Raw genomic sequence first — 17271 nt, forward strand, 5'->3', positions numbered from 1 at the left:
TTTCATCTTTGTAGCACTTGCATAGATTGTACCTTGTGACCTTGTCCCTTTTTGGAACCCACCTTTGTGATGCCCCTGCAAAACCTCCACCACCACCATCCATCTAAACCGTTGGTTCCTTAGTGTGCCTTCCTTATCTCAGTAGGTAGCACCAATTTTCCTCAAGTTTCTTAAGCAAAAATCGTAGGGGTTATCCTTGATATTCTTCCTTCCTTCACCTTCCACATCCGATTCATAACTTCTAAATGTTCCTTTTATTTGAATTCATCTCCACCTGCCTAATTGCTCACCCAAACTGCACTAATAGCTTCCTAATGGGCTTGTCTAACTTCCATTCTCTCCCCATTCGACCCATTCTCCACACAGCAGATTTCTCTTCCAAACTTAAAACCTTTCAGCATCTTTTTATTTCCCTTAGAATAAAAGCTGTTTTTCATTAATAGCTTAAGGCCCTTGCTTGTCTGCCTCCCTAGACTTCTCTCTTCCTGGGTATCTGCACAGCTTACTCTTCCTCCTCTTATTTCAAGTCTTGACTCAGATGACGACTGTCACTAAACCCTCCCATTACCGCCTATTCAAAAGTACAGCTGCTTCCTTGGGTGAGGAGTTGCAGGGATGGGTGGTGATAAGAGCGAGCGTGGCTGTCAGAAGACAAGTTTGGAGACTTCTGTAATGGTCCACACTAGACGGCGATGACTTGGATTAGGTTTGTGATATTAGAGACAAAGTGATGTAAACCAATTTATGATGTGTTTGGAGGTTTAGTTAAAAGTTTTCACTTATGGATTTGATTTGGGGGCTGATGAAAGACAGGAGTCAAGGATAAGCCTTTACTTCTGTCTTGAGGTACTAGGCAGGTGTTGATGCCATAATGACATGGAGAAGACTATAAAAGGAGACAGCTTTTTGCAGAGGAGAGAAATGGAGTGTTGTTCTAGACTTGCTACATTTAGATGCTAAGTGAGGATTTCAAATACACTATTGGCCATGAGAATCTGTATTTGAGGATGGAGGTTTCATAGTGATTGACATATTGACATATGAGATTACCTAGAGAGTGTAGATAGAGGGTAAGTTTAGGCCCCGATGCATTTTAATACTGAGAGTTGGAGCACAATGAGTGGAGCCAGTAAAGACTGACAGGGGTATAGGCAGAAACCAGATGCCCCCGGGGTCAAAAGAAGCAAGTACTTAATGAAGAAGTGATTGCTCAGCAGTGTTGAACCTTACTGCTGAGCAATCAAAGAAGATGAAACATCAAAGATGAGAAAAAAGAAGTAAATAATGAATTGGTGGCAAAGAGATCATCGGTAGTCTTGATAAGAGGATACTCAGTGGCCAGTTTTGTGGCCACTAGTCCCATGTGGTGTTTAGGTTCAACTATACATTAATTCAAATTAAATAAAATTTAAAATTCCTTAGTCATGATCAGTCATATTTCATATGTTTAATAGCCACATGGGGTTAGTGGATACCATACTGAACAATGTATATATCGAGTATTTCTGTCATTGCAGAAAGTTCTGTGGGTAGTGCTGCTCCAGAAGGCAAGTGCAGCTCTGAGTGGGCACATCCTCTCTTGGCCTGACAGACTCCTCTCCCTGTGGGGAAGGATGTGGCTAGAGGAAGACCACAGCAAACCCTCCAAGGTACTGGACCCAGTGTACCTGATCTAAAGAGGGCTGCTCTCCTGCAAAGTAGTGAAGACGAAAGCACGATTGGAGTGGCCAGAAGAGGTGAGGAAGTGGAGACAGGCTACAGACTGCTCTGACTTTGGAGATAATGACAGTGATTAACGCATGTCTTTTTTTTTATTGACTGTAAGTGTTAAATTATTTTGAGCAGTGACATCTATGGGAGGTTAAGGACACTGGAGCAAATGATGATAAGGGCTTACATTGTCTGGGAAGATTTTATTCAGTAGGCAGTACTTATGCTAGGCTGAAGATAAATAAGATTCACATCCACAAGGAAGTATCCCCGTCAACTGAGGGAAGAGAAAAATACAGGTACAGTTGTGTTTTAGACATAACACATTTAATCTCAGAAGAGCTTTAGGAGGGTAAGTACTGTTAATATCCTTATCTTCCAGAGAAGAAAAAAGTTCCATCTTATTTTGAGATGTGGTAAACGTTTTGTTCTATAAGTCTATGAAAACCAAGTAGGGGAGTTAAAAAGTGTCGAAAAAAGACTTTGTTTTTTCAACTGGATTAAATTTGGGGAAGGTACCCCGGAAAGGCTGATGCTTTCTTGCATAACCTGCATCTATAATTAAGTTGGCTGCCTCTCCACTTGAGTAGACTTTGTCGTTTATAGCAGAATAGCCACTCAAAGTGGAACAAGAATGTGGTTTATCTCACATATTGTCATATAGCACATGCTCTAAATTTAACTTTTCTAACAAAAAGTAATGCTTTCTTAAAATATGAGTTATTTTACCAACTTTCTATTAGGGGCAAATATCTACCTTTTGTCATATTGTGTCTTACAATTGAATTTGCTATGTGCAAGCCTGTTTTTCACACTGAGTTATAAGCTCCTTGAGATAAAGATGGGTGTATATTTGCTTTACCCTGGAGGGCCCTGCCCATAGCTTTACAAATAATTAGATGTTGAACAGATACGGGTTGGATTGAATTAACTGCTGTGTTACTGCTGCTGAATCAGTTTCCAGGCCAGCAATATTTCCTATCTACTTTCCTTTTGTGCTTGACCTTACGGTGTCCTTCCCTGTCACATTTCTCCAATTTACAAAAAAAGAAAAATTCCTGACTATACTACCTTGTAGTCTTCCCGACTGAATGTCATCCTGTTTATGTAAGGCCACTTACCAATTTGACAGTGTCCAAATTAAATAAGGCCTGTCCACTAGACTACTATGCCACACATTCCTAAGGCTTATATGATAAGAATTGGTGCTTTTGTCTTTTTCAACAAAGAGAAACTTTGAGACGTTGATAGAATCACTCGTTTTTTTCCTCATGCAAATAGCTATTTTAGTTTTTAATGACTTTACTGCTATTCTCATTAAAGATTCTTATTAATAAAAAGGTGTTCAATAATGCATAATCGTTTATTTAATATCTAACAACAAGCTTCTGAATGTGTAAAAATGAGGAGGCAATATAATGTTGATGTTAGTCATGGTAATTATTTGGAAAAGTTTTTTTTTCTTTTGGAGAAGATATTCTTAATTAGCAGTCATCCTCACAATTACTGGATTAATAAATTTTGTGTTCAGAGATGATTGTTTTCATTTCACAGAAGACAGTTTACAAAGACACTAATGTAACAATACAATGAAAAGAAAAATGAAGAACGAATGACTCCTGCATTAAAGATTGTTTGCCTGAGCGTGAGATAGTTCCCTAAACCAGTCTATACATGATCTTGATATTTGTCTCCTTCCATAATTTGCTTTATAATATGTAATGAATATTAATTTGTACTGCTTCTGTTTCAAAATATTTGTAGTTCTTTTTAAATGATTGTAAGATAAAATATCAGAACATTGGAAACATTGATTTTGGGTTTTATCGTTGGCTCTCTTGATTCAAATACCATAATTTTTATTTAAATCACCTGTTAGCAGTAACATATAGGCTAATGAAATATGATTACTTAAGTATCCTTTTGTCAGTAAAACAAAAATTCCAACTCTATAAAATTAAGTTTTGCACTTGATGTTTCTCATACAGACTGTTTTCAAAACAGAAGTCTTATTTACTAGTGATTTAAAAAATGTTTCCATGTGTATTCACTAAATTCATTTACTTGTTTTGAAATTCAGAATTATTTAATTCTTTAAATCCATATTCATTTGTATAATAAAGTCTAAGTACAAATTTGTTTATTTTAATATATTCCATTTCTGTCTGTGTCAGTATATTCTGTGTGACCATAATTTGGGTGAAAGTCAAAAAAAGCCAGAATGAAAATGATTTAGAAAGATAAACTTCTGAGAAACTATGGTGTGTGTGTGTGTGTATATACACGTAGAAAAGAAGGAAATCCTGCCATTTGCAACAACATGGATGGGCCTTGAGGGCATTATGCTACAGAGAAAGACAAATAAATACTGTATGATCTCACTTATGTATGGAATCTAAAAAAACCAAACCCATAGAAACAGAGAACAGTTTGGTGGTTGCCAGAAGCAGGAGGTGGGGGTTGGGGGAGAAAATGGGTGAAAGTGGTCAAATGTATAAACTTCCAGTTATAAGATAAATAAGTTGTGGAGATGTACAGCATATTGACTATAGTTAACAATACTGTATTATATGTTTGAATGTTGCTAAGTGAGTAGATCTTAAAAGTTCTCATCACAAGAAAAAATAATTGTAACTATGTGAGGTGATGATTGTTAACTAACTTTATTGTGGTGATCATTTCACAGTGTGTACATATATCAAACCATTACGTTGGATACCTGCAACCAATACAAAGTTATATGTCAATTATATCTCAATGAAACTGGAAAGAAATAAAGTTCTGAAAACTCCAAAAAGGGTATCTCCTTCAAATGTTAAATAACAGGAGTTTTTGAACTTCAGAATTTGTCTGCAGCGGTCAGTATTTCTAATGCCTGTGATGGATGAAGGCGGCAGAAATCAGAAAGGCTGACCAGGTGAAAGACAAGGAGAGCCGAGCTGCTGCTGTCATAATCAAGCTAACACCCCCTCACTTTGTTTTTTAAAATGTAGTGAAGGCAAGATTAAATGAGCCAATAAAACATTCCACATGCCCTTAGTTTTTAATTTCTATTCACTTTTTAGACAAAACCACAAATCAAGCTGTTTATTTCAAGTTGACTGTTGAAAAAGACCTGGTTACCTGACTTTATTTTATAATGAATTTTATTAATGTCATATAGATAACATAATGCCTCGTTACTAGAGTTAAGATTTAATTCCATCCCTTGATTAGCACTATAAGTAAAAAATAGAAGAAAATTCATGACCTCGAGCTAGGACGAGATCAGATTTCCAGTTACTAGTGAATCGGAATGGGAAAGCCAATGTAGAGAATTGTTTCCAGTTGGTCAGTATAAATTAGGCCTTGTATACAATGGGTGCTTGTTAGCTCCATCTATAAACCACATAGTTTGCTTTTAAAAAAAAGTCATAAAACCACCATGGTGTGCAAAAAAAAAGCCTATCTAACGTATACAGAGGGGACAAAGTTTATGACAACAAAAGCATTTTTCAAAGACACCAATAGAAGAAATACTGTTTGAGAAGCTTTCATGGGACAGTAATTCTCCATAAAAGATTAGAAGGTGAAATTCTCTTAACCTTACAAAACTGTAATTATACCTATATTATCCCATTTTTTGTATTAAATAATTTATTTCCTTGGATTTATAAATTATGAGAGCTTTGACTAGATTCTGTTTTTTGTGTGAATAAGTTGGTTGAAATTTTTTTACCTCTCTATTAAATATAAGAAAAAAAATGTACCTTGCTAAATAGTTCCCCCTAATTTACCTTTCATTTCCAAAATAGTATACCCTTAATTTCTGTTTGGCAGTGACTCCTGAAATTTGACTTCTGTTTTGTTACTTCTTGAGAGCATGTTCAGGAATTAATGATTGTAAATAGTTACATAAAAGAGTTCCAATCTATTTTAAACATTAAACATTTTTAGGTATCAGGCTTGCTTAAAATTGGGTTATGTTTTATTTTTTAACATTAATAATGTAACATCTGTTTGCTAATAACATCTATTCTTTTTATTTATCATGTATTCTTTTTAAAGGCAGACAGTCTTTATAGATTTTTTCCTTTAAACAAGTCAAGATGTAGTTTTCCATTCCTAAGAGTTCAGTTACTTGTACTAGGTTTCTGATTCAAGAAAAACACCCATTTAGAAGACAGCCAAGAATCTGGAATTTAGAAAAATTATCTTTGGAAGAGCAGCCCTGTTCATGCACCTGTGAAAGAAAAATCCCATAGGTCCTTAAAAGCCTATTTATTCTAATTTTAGACACCAGTTTAACCACATGTTTGTTTTGTTTTCTTGCTCTAAAAGTAGTTTTAAAGCAGCAAATTAGGAAGGGAATGGGTGAGTCACGGCTAGAGGCATCTGGAAGCAGCTGGAAGTGACAGAGGAACCTTCATCACAGTTTGGAGGTAATTCCTCGTAAGGACCAAAGACCCTACAGATACATTTTATAGGAATAATTCTTTATAAACTTTTTTCCTAACTTATGGCATGTGATCAGTTTACCATGCTGACTTGTAGTATGAGGAATTGAACTAAATTTGAATTTCCTTCTGACTCATGTCACTCTCTCTTAGTCTGGGTCTAATGCCAACCACGTAAGATGAAAAGTTTAATATTTGTTCATTGGAGAAGAAATGCAAAGTCCACAAAACATTTCCTGTTCTTAACGATCCTATATTTATTTATTTATTTTTGAAGTTTTCTCTTTCTTTTTCTTTCTTTTTTATTTTTATTTTATTTATTTATTTATTTATTTCCCCCAAAGCCCCAGTAGATAGTTGTATGTCATAGTTGCACATCCTTCCAGTTGCTGTACGTGGGACGCAGCCTCAGCATGGCCGGAGAAGCGGTGCGTCGGTGCACGCCGGGGATCCGAACCCTGGCCGCCGGCATCCGAACGCGAGCACTTAACCGCTAAGCCACGGGGCCTGCCCTCTTTCTTTTTTTTTTTTTGTGAGGAAGATCAGCCCTGAGCTAACATCCATGCCAATCCTCCTCTTTTTGCTGAGGAAGACCGGCCCTGAGCTAACATCTATTGCCAATCCTCCTCCTTTTTTTTCCCTTTTTCTCCCCAAAGCCCCAGTAGATAGTTGTATGTCATAGTTGCACATCCTTCTAGTTGCTGTACATGGGACGCCGCCTCAGCATGGCTGGACAAGTGGTGCGTTGGTGCTCGCCCGGGATCTGAACCCAGGCTGCCAGTAGCGGAGCGCGTGCACTTAACTGCTAAGCCATGGGGCCGGCCCTCGAGATCTTATATTTAATCAGGGTGGCAAGGATATAAATAATTAAAATCAAGAGAGCTATGTGTGAAGTTCCGGATATGCATGAGTCGATGTGGACCAAGGTCCACATCATGCACACTGGACAGTGAGGAGCGTTTTCTTAGAGAGATGGCCTGAGCTGAGTCTTAAAGGAGGAATGAGCTTAGCTGAGCAGAGGAAGTGGAGAACCCTACTCCAGGCAGAAAGATTAGCAGTGACTGGAAGGAACAGGATTTATTTGAGAACGCCAAGTAGTTAAGGAGCTTCTGGGGAATTAGGATAGAGAAGGGGTCAGCAAACTTTTTCTGTAAAGGGCCAAATAGTAAATATTTCAGGCTGTGTGAGCCTTATGGGCCACATGGTCTGTTGCGATGACTCTGCCCTGCAATTGCGGCCACAGACAATATGTCAATGAGTGGGCGTGGCTGTGTTCCACCCTCACTTTTTACAAAAATTGACTTATTGGATTCGGCCTGGAGGCTCCAGTTTGCCAGACCCCTGGTGTCGAGGTTGTGTTAGTGCCATGACCCTCTGCTGCTTTGAATAATTTTCTTCTTACTTTTGTTCATATCTTTGTAGGATTGATCTGCATGGCATACTGTAGGTAGAATTATGGAAAACTTTTATTTTATTATTTTTTTAATTTATTTTATTTTATTTTTATTTTTCCCCCAAAGCCCCAGTAGATAGTTGTATGTCATAGTTGCACATCTTTCTAGTTGCTGGATGTGGGACACGGCCTCAGCATGGCCAGAGAAGCGGTGCGTCGGTGCGCGCCCGGGATCCGAACCGGGGCCGCCAGCAGTGGAGCGCGTGCACTTAACCGCTAAGCCACGGGGCTGGCCCTAGAAAACTTTTATATACCTCCTCTTTAAAACATTTTCTTTCTGTGTTTTAAGTATTATAGTTTTACTGTGTGTGTTGATATCTGTTATGTGCTTTCTATTATGGAGATTCCAACATTTATTAGCATAGAGTTATATATGGTTATTGCCTACAATGTCTCACTACCTTACTGTCTTTTGTTCTATTTTCTTTTTATTTCCCAAGTTTGTGTCACATTCAAAGTGTGGAGGTAGAAGAGTAGCAGAAAAAACATTGACTATCCCAGGGTCATAGAGGTGGGCTTTACCAAGCAATAACATTTGAGCTCGCCCTTGAGGGATAAGTAGAATTTTGCCAAGCAATGAAAAAAAGGAAATGACATTTTGGGCATAAGAAATAGCATCAGCAGAAATAAAAAGAGCTGAAAGCCAACACAGTGCTCACTCAACACCAAGCATTACAGAACATCAAGAAACCTGGAGGATGTAGATCTATCCTCTGTTTTAAAGTGTCTTAATTGACATTCTCAGTTTGGATTTTTCTTGCAGCCTGTAGTAAGTTCTGGCTCTTCTACAGAATGTGTTATCCCCATCACAGCCAAAATGATCCTTTTACACATAAATCAGATCATATCACACTTCCATTAAAAGACTTTCCTTCTCAAAAAAAAAAAAAAAAAAATCCTTGCCATCTCCTAAAAGATTCTACGTGACCTGGCTCCTCACTCCCCTGTCTGAACTGATTTTCTCCATGTTTCCTCCTCTGCCTCCACTGGCCTTCTTGGATTTTCTCGAGTATACCCGGTACATGGCCTGCTCACGGCAGGCACTCACAGTTCCTCTGGAGGACTCTTGACGAAGATGTCTCCCTTATTTCATCCAGGTTTCAGATCCAATCCCACTGTTTGAGACAAGCCTGCTATGAATACCCCATCTAAATAGAAGCTTCTTCCATCACACTCTCTGGTCCCTTATCCTGCCTTATTTTTTCCTGCTAGAAAATCTCTCTTTTAGAAAGTTAAATCTGATGTCACTGTAAAGTTGGACTGCAAAATAGTTGAGGCCCATGGGTCAAATGAGGCGATAACAAGCACCTCAGCTGAGGAATTAGGGGAAGTATACAGCACAGAGCAATTTCTGGATAATTCCGGCCAGAAATATTTTAAAATAATTAATAGAAGTTTTGTACCTTCTTTACATTTTTATTGTTCTTCATTCCTCTTTTAATTTTGTCTACATAGAGCAGCTTCCATAGCAAGTCCAAATGAGAAAGTCTGTTTTTATGCAAGTAACAGCAAATTTCTAAGGTTAAACTTTATGTCTATTTGGCCCCTATAAGAAAATGAAAAAAGATTTTTCTCTTATTAGCCTCTGTATAATTTTATGTGATTATCCCTATAGAATGTAATTTTCTATTGTGAGTAGAGGTTGTGGCGTAGCTAATTTAATTAAATTTACTTTGAGTTTATGCTTTTCCAAAACCAGGTATAAAGTCAGTATAACTCTTATGATGCTTGAAGAGGCTAAAATTCATGAGAGAAATCCATTAACACCTTTTCAAATTTGAAGGTCAAAAGGAAATGCCAGGAGAGTTATTACTATTTTATCATGAAGTCCTTTATGACAGCTAAAATACTAAGAATCGGAGCAAATTGATTATGGTGTAATAAGGATTTATTAACTAGGTAACATCTGTTTGAGGGGAAAATACTCCTGATCCAGGAAAGGATATGCCAAACAACTATTTTATATCAAGTAAGTGGGTATCTACACCCTCTGAACCCCCTGACTCTTTCTAGGGCACAGGATAAGGTGTGAGAGGACGTGGATGAAGTTCAGGAAGCAGTGAATAAACACGGGAATATTCATAGTCTTTCCAGGTTGAGAGCTTAGCAAACTTTTTTTTTAAAATCTTTATGTCTATCCATATATCAAACAATAAACCATGACAGGGAAATGGCTGGGGGAGAATATTTTAGCAACACACCACTGAATATAAAGTAGTAGTTTTTTTTTTGAAATGTGTTGCCTGAGTTACATAATTATGCCTAAAGAAAACTACTCTGGTCATTTTAATGTTGTGTGCAAGAGTTGCTTTGATGGCCTATCTAGCTCTATCAGGCAGGGGAGACTTAGTATGCCAGGTCAACTGGATTTTATAATTGGCATGCACTTTCTTTAAAATATGGGAAATAACTAAGCATTATGGGAAGTTGTATTACTTGTGGTGCAAGTTGTGGTAATAAAAAAATCTCCAAGAGCAATGAAGGAAACAACTTTTTAGAAACTTGTAGTTAATAAAAATGATTTAATGAATTGTTCTTTATAGACAATGCCACTTCCAGCAGTATGGAGGATTAGGTACTCTGAAAAGTCATTCTGCTACAAAACAATTAGAAAAGAGAACAAATAAGGGAGATCGCCAGTCCTTCTGTCGTTCCCAGTTGTTCCTCTCCCAGTCAACACAATGATACACACATGTTAAAACATCATGAGACCGTAAATTGGAATTACCCTGAGAACAATGTCAGTGTTCCAAATAGGATTCTTAGAAATAAAAAATATAATTGACTCAATGAATAAACTACACTGTTAAAACTGAAAAAAGAGACAAACAGGTTCATAAAAATATCAAGAAAAAGGCATCACTTTACAAAGAAAACACCAATAGACTGACATCTAACTTCTCAATATCAACAATGGCAGTTAGAAGACAATGGGATAATATTTTCAAAATGCGGAGAGAAAATGTCAGCATAAGGTTGTGTAGTCACTCACCATAATTCTATAAAATATCTTTCAAAAATATGGGCAAAATGAGGACATTTTCAAGTGAACAAAAACTGAGAACCTAAAGTAAGAGAAGTTCTAAAGTATTCACCTAAAAGATTTAGACATATTAATACTTGAGGAAGAAATAGAATGATCCCCAATGATGATCTGAAGTGTAAAAAGTAATGATGACCAAAGAAGTTGGTAAACATTTTATAAATATACTCAGAAATTTTCTTCTTAAAATACTACTACTAACTATTTGAATTGTAGGATTTTTGTAAAATGATAGAATGGAAATACTGGACTACAATAACATTTATGTTTGGAGAGGAAATTGGGAGTTAGTTCCTAATGTCCTTATGTTGTCTATGACAACTGTTAATTATGCTTGGTAAAGATTCAAGAGTAACTACTAAAAGAATTGAGATACAGTACATAATTTCCAAAACTAATAGAATGGAAAAAAATGTATAAGACAACAAGGAAACAAAAAAGTACAAGCAATGCTCTTTCTTTTTCTATATATTTTTTTTAAGATCAGAAATGAGAATCAACAGAAAGGACAAATAGAAAGCAAAAAGTCAGATGATAAAAATAAAGTCAAGTAATCACTAATCATAATAAATGTAAATGACTGTAGCATACAGAATTCTGACTGGCTCCCAAGATTTTCTGTCTGCCCCACTCTACGGTATTTGCCCTACATATTCCCTGAAACTGTGAATTTGATGGATTTTATTCCTGTGATAAGGTTATGTTATGTGGCACAATTGACTTTAAGAGAAAGAGATTATAGCCGTAGACTTCATCTAATCACACCAGTCTTTTAAGAACAGAGAGTTTTCTTAGGCTGGTCTTAGAAAGGGAAGTCAGAGAGATTGCCACATTACCAGGACCTTCAAGCAGCCTTTAAGAGCTGAGAGCAGTTCAGCTAAAAGCTAGCAAGACGATGGGGACCTCAGTCCTACAGCCACAAGGAAATGAATTCTACCAATAACCTACAGGAGTGTGGAAGTGCATCTTTGCTAGTTGAATTCCCAGATGAGGACTCAGCCAGCTTAAACCTTGATTATAGCCTATGAGACCCTGAGCAGAGCACCCAGCTTAAATGTCTTGGATTCCTGACCCATGAAAACTGAGATAATAAATTTGTGTTGTTTTAAGCCACTAAGTTTGCAGTAATTTGTTATGCAGCAAAGAAAACTAATACAACGGACTAAATACAAAATCCAAAAGTCAATGTTGGTTAGTTTGGATTTAAAAGTGTCATTTTATGTGGTTTATAAGAAACACACCTAAACATAAAATCAAAGTTGAAAGTAAAGGAATGATGACAGATTTACCATGGAAATATATCCATTTTATTTCAAACCATTCAAACTCTAGTAGAAAAAACATAGGTAGAGATAGAGAGTTTCAGTACATAGTTTATCAGGATGATCTAACAATTATAAACTTGTAGGCAACTAAAACATGAAAATATATAAGGCAAAATTGATTGAATATAAAAATATTAGAAAATCTGTCACATAGAGGGAGATTTCAGTATACCTTTGTCAATTATTTTTATGTCAAACAGAAAAAGCTAGTAAAGATAATGATGATTTATGTAACCTAATAAGGTAAATGGGATAAGTATATATAGATCCTTCCATCAATAAATGTTCTTACAAAATTTTCAAAATGTAAAAATGTACCAAAAAATATGCAATAAAAGCAAGCTTATCAAATTTCTAAAAATTCCTCTCATACAGACCACATTTTTCTGACCACTGTATTTAATTAGAAGTCAATAACATAAAAAATATATTTTGAAATTTAACATCTTGATAACTCATGATTCAGACAAGAAATCATAATGGAAATTAAAAAAATATTTAGAATTTTATGAAAATACTATATATCAAAATTAATAGGGTGCTTTAAAACTGGTATATATAACCTGAACAATAAATAAATGCATATATTAGAAAAGAAGAAAAGCTAATTATGGTTGCTCATCTTATTATGCTTCATATAAATTTATTTATTCAAATATTTAAATAAATGCAACATTATTTATTATACTTACCTATATTAATTATATTCTTTTGCATATTTTAAATAATATAAAAGTAAATTCGATCAAATTCTTTTTTTTTTAATTGAGTGGTTAGTGGGCTTTCTAATTTGGCAATAATTACTGTATGTATTCTTTTTGTAGATGATATGTGAAAAATTAAGATGGCAAATGTTGAAACAGAAATGACCAATGTTGTTGAAACATAGTAGTAAACGATACTCAGATTGTTCCTAATCATGTTTTTATTTTATATCTCATCATTGAAATTCCTAATTAAAATCTGGTGTTTGCAGTGCCTTTAGATATTTGCAAGTTGGTAAGGACAAAGATCTATGGTTCTTAAAATTTCTCTCTAGTTAATATCTAATCCAAAAGACATTTTCGTGAGGTCTTACTTAAAAGGAAGCTCTCACTGAAAACTTTAGAACTAACACCTGATACTAAAGAAAATAATATAATTATTAAGTTGTGATAGTCCTTTGTCCCATGTTTCTTAGTTCCAATGACTTGAACTAGTAGTAGTTAATGGTGTCACTCAAGGTAGGCCATTTGCCGAGTTGGTGGGTGGTATAATAGGATGTGCCTGTCTGCTTCCCAAGTCGGTACAAAGTAAGTACCAACTTTGGTGTAAAGTCAGTGCTCAGTGCTAAAGAAAATAAAAGTCCTTTATTGGGTGGATTATATAATTCAGAATAGACTGACATTGCTGAAGTTACATTTTCCTAAAGAACTGAATTTATCAGTACTGAATTTTGTTGTAAAGAGGGCATCATGTCATTTATTGTACATGACTATACAGCTTCTAGTAAGATTGATTAATTGATTTATAATCTATTCTAATTTACTGTAGTGCATAATTGCTAAAACTTATTGAACAGGCATGAAATGTTTCACAGATGTCTTCCTCCTTTTCTTTTTTGATAATCTGAATGATTTACCTTTATAGAACTGCCTGTTTTCCCCATAAAAAGCAAGATATCTAGAGTCCGTGAACTAGTCCCAAGGTCGGATATTCAGACGATCCATAAATACCTTATCTGAGATCGTCACAGTGTGAGCAAAGCTCAGTAATAAAAATTCAGAACTGCTGCTTCCTTAATAAGTAGTCCACAGCTCTGGAGCCTGCACTTGACCTCATCAGAATTCTCCCCTCTGAGCAGTCTCCTCAGCCTTGCCTTTCCCACTGCCATAGTAGTCTTTGGTACCCTGACTTGCTTTTTCTAACCAAGTTCACTTGTGTTCATTTGCATTTTTAATGAATTATTTGCTTCAATGCCTTTTTTTGAGTGGTGCCATATGTTTACTATTCACATTATAAATTCTAAGTGCCTCCTTAATTTAAACACTATAAATACATCTTCAATGTGAATTATTTTTAGATATTTTGAAACATTTTTAATACATATTACTGATATTTCATAACCCTACAGTTTCTTTCCTCTGAGAACAGTGTATTAAATCTTTTCATTTCACATATTTTTACTTGGAGCAGAAATAGAGCACACTTAAGTTCATATATCATCATCATCATCATCATCATCATCATCATCATCAATTTTGTGTTCGTGTGTGAGGAAGATTAGCCCTGAGCTAACATCTGATGCCAATCCTCCTCTTTTTTACTGAGGAAAATTGGCCCTGGGCGAACATCCATGCCCATCTTCCTCTACTTTATATGGGACACTGCCACAGCATGGCTTGACAAGCAGTGCGTTGGTGCGCCCCAGGACCTGCGAACTCTGGGCTGCTGCAGCGGAGTGCATGCACTTAACGACTACACCACCGGCCCAGCCCCTTATTATTGTTTTTTTAAATAAAATAGTTCACTAAAGAGTTCAGGCTGAACAACAGTTTATATAGTTTTTAGAAAAATCCATAGGAGTGAATACAGACATAGGGAAAGAGTAATAGAGTAGAGTTTTAATAACTCGTTTCCCAGTGCTTTGATTACATAATGTAATTATAATCACAGCCTGACTGTGTAAATTGATTTTAAGCTATGTTATATATAAGATTCATATTGTTTCTAAACAGTAAAATCACAACAACCACACTAAAACTAAAGCAAAAGAAAATTTGACAAACAGTATTTTGAGAATTTGCCATCTATTTAAAATTGGCTAATGATGAAATGATAGAAATCTCAGACCATATTTAATAAAGCTTTGTTAGGAAGCCTCTCTTAGTATCTGACAGATGATTCTCTTGGCTCATTTCATGTTTAGGCTTATTTTCTCTTTTGTTTATTTTTAGAGGTCAAATCTACTGAAGTGATTTCTGGCTTCTGAAGTTCTTTAACAGAGAAGGAGAGATGAGAGCAAAACAGGTCGAATTGATCATTGATGAGATTGTTTTAACAGGCTGTTATCAAATGGCCAAGGCTAATAAAATCACTCATTTAGATCAGTTGCTGAATCCATTAGAATGCTCTATGGTAAAATTATGTGATTAGTTTTTCACCTTTGATTTTAATGTGATTCAGTTTACATTTGTTATTACACATGTGTGCACACATGCTCACCTTCACACACAGACACACAAATTTGACACCATGAAAATTCTTGCTTTAGGCTTAAAACCATGAAAATATGGTAGAGGCAATGGTCAATTCAATGACCTAAGGAGATAATCAAGAGAGAGATAAGCAAAGAGAATAAAGAGAAGCACCAGCCTCATTGCACTCATTTGTTCAGCAAACATTTCAGGTACTAGGGATATGGCAGTGAATGAAATAAGAATCTCTCCTTTCATGAAATTTCATTCATTTCTTCTGTCTCTGACTGTCATGAATCCCATAGCTGAGGCTTGAGAACTCCATTCCTAAAAGCTTGACTCTTTTCCAAAGCGTTTCAAAATTTATCAGACAATACCTAACTTCCCTCCTTTCCTCTCTCCCCTTACTGCTCCCGTATCCATTTATGAGGACATCTTAGCCAAGTGAGTATTGAAACTGTTTAACGGCAGGTAGAACAATGATCAGTCAGGAAGGATTCTGGCCATAAAGAACTGAACTCTGTACTAACCAAGAGCTCATGATCTAGTAATGGCCATGGCTCACTAGGTGCTCCCAGATTTACTTCCCTTCTTCTAATCAGTAGAGTCTAACCCTCATTCTGTGTTCTGTCTTGGACAGTGGTCCAGGTTCCTGTCAGGGTCCAATCTCATCTCCCTACTCCCAGTTCTGGCGCCTGGCCACCTTAAACCCTGTCCTCGGGTAAGGCACTGAGGAGTCTTGGAAATCCATAAACTGACTAAGGTCTCCAAACACTTGAGAGTTCACAAAACTGAGCAAAACTCATAGTTTGATTTTTTCATTCCTGTTTTTACATTTATATATGTCATTCATATTGAAAGGGATTTGAAAACCTAAATGAGAAACTTTGGCCACTAAATCAGTTTACACAGGGTGAAGGTGGGAGGTGTTGACATATAGGTGTATAGATTAAATTTTGAAATATATTTGCAGTGTGAATGGCTAGACATAAATGAAAATCCAAACTAAAAGTCTCATCAATCACCTTGAATACGACATGTCAGAATCACTTCCCTTTCTATAGGGTATGGGACCCAAGCGTGTAGTCTTCCACGCTTAGGGAAATAGCGTACAAGGAGGATCAAAAAGTTCCCTAGGAAATCTGGCTTTGTTTCATGCCTTAATGTGATCAATTCCATGAATTTTTCTTCATTCCCTTTTAAAACCCTACAAAAATATAACCTTCCATTGTGTCAAATGGGGGATGTAATTTTTTTTTTTTAACCAATATGATTAGTCTCTTCAGGCAGATAGAGCAATGAAAAATGCAGATTCATTCTCTCATTTATTCCTTTGGCAAATATTTATTGAATGTAGTCCCACACTGCAAGGAGCTCATAGTCTTCTAAGAGGGACATATACATGGGCAGATAATTTTAATACAGTGTGGTAAGTGGAAAAATTGGATGGACACGATGTATTATGAGATTTCGGAAGAAAGCTCCTTTTTGGCCTAGAGGGAGTATCGGAGACAGCTTCCTCGAAGAGGGGACGTCTGAACTGCATCTTAAAGATGTCTAGGAATTAGGAAAAAGTTGAGGGTGGAGAAAAAGTGGTTGAGAGAGAATTGTGTACCTCTGTTCAGAGATTACAGAACGTGTGAGGGGCCCGGAAGTGTCAAGAATGTAAGGAAACTGTGCAGTTTGAGACAGGGAGAGTGGAGGGATGTGCGAGGCTGTGCAAGAATGTGGAGCTCCATTTACACAGAGTTAAAGAATCGAGAATGCGTATGCTTGGTGATGGGTAATTGTGCACTTTACTCGTCCTCTTTACACTTATCTATATTCATATTATCTCTTTTCTAATGTCCTAACAATTAAGTTAGTTAACAGTAACCACTCTAGGCATTGAGTGGGATTTCAAGCAGATGGGAATTTAATATAGAGAATTAGATGTTTACGTGATCCACTGAAGAGAGGGAGGGATGGAAGTCGGGTTTGCCTCTCTACCGTTGACTTCAGGACACACCACCATAGCTGTGAAGCAGAGATTGGGAAGCTGATGCTATCGCTATTACTGCTGCTGGCACAGCTGCCTCTCACACACATGAGCAAGCTGGCGCTGTGATGTTGAATATTGTGGCTAGCA

The 17271-nt window shown here is 36.4% G+C and overlaps 1 protein-coding gene across 15 annotated transcripts in view; it reads left to right on the top strand.

Annotated features, from left to right (window-relative positions):
* KLF12 (KLF transcription factor 12) overlaps nucleotides 1–17271 on the top strand; it is a 424047-nt gene that overhangs the window by 242804 nt on the left and 163972 nt on the right. Inside the window, exon 4 of one of the 15 annotated variants that reach the window (XM_087435990.1) lies at nucleotides 1518–1736. The exons of the other annotated variants lie outside the window; for them this stretch is intronic. The gene's annotated coding sequence lies outside the window, so the exon portion shown is untranslated. The remainder of the gene's footprint in view (nucleotides 1–1517; nucleotides 1737–17271) is intronic. 15 annotated transcript variants of the gene reach the window in all.

This window comes from Ceratotherium simum, chromosome 10, assembly GCF_057802395.1.
Source record: "Ceratotherium simum simum isolate JZ-2026a chromosome 10, ASM5780239v1, whole genome shotgun sequence".
Lineage (NCBI taxonomy): Eukaryota > Metazoa > Chordata > Mammalia > Perissodactyla > Rhinocerotidae > Ceratotherium > Ceratotherium simum.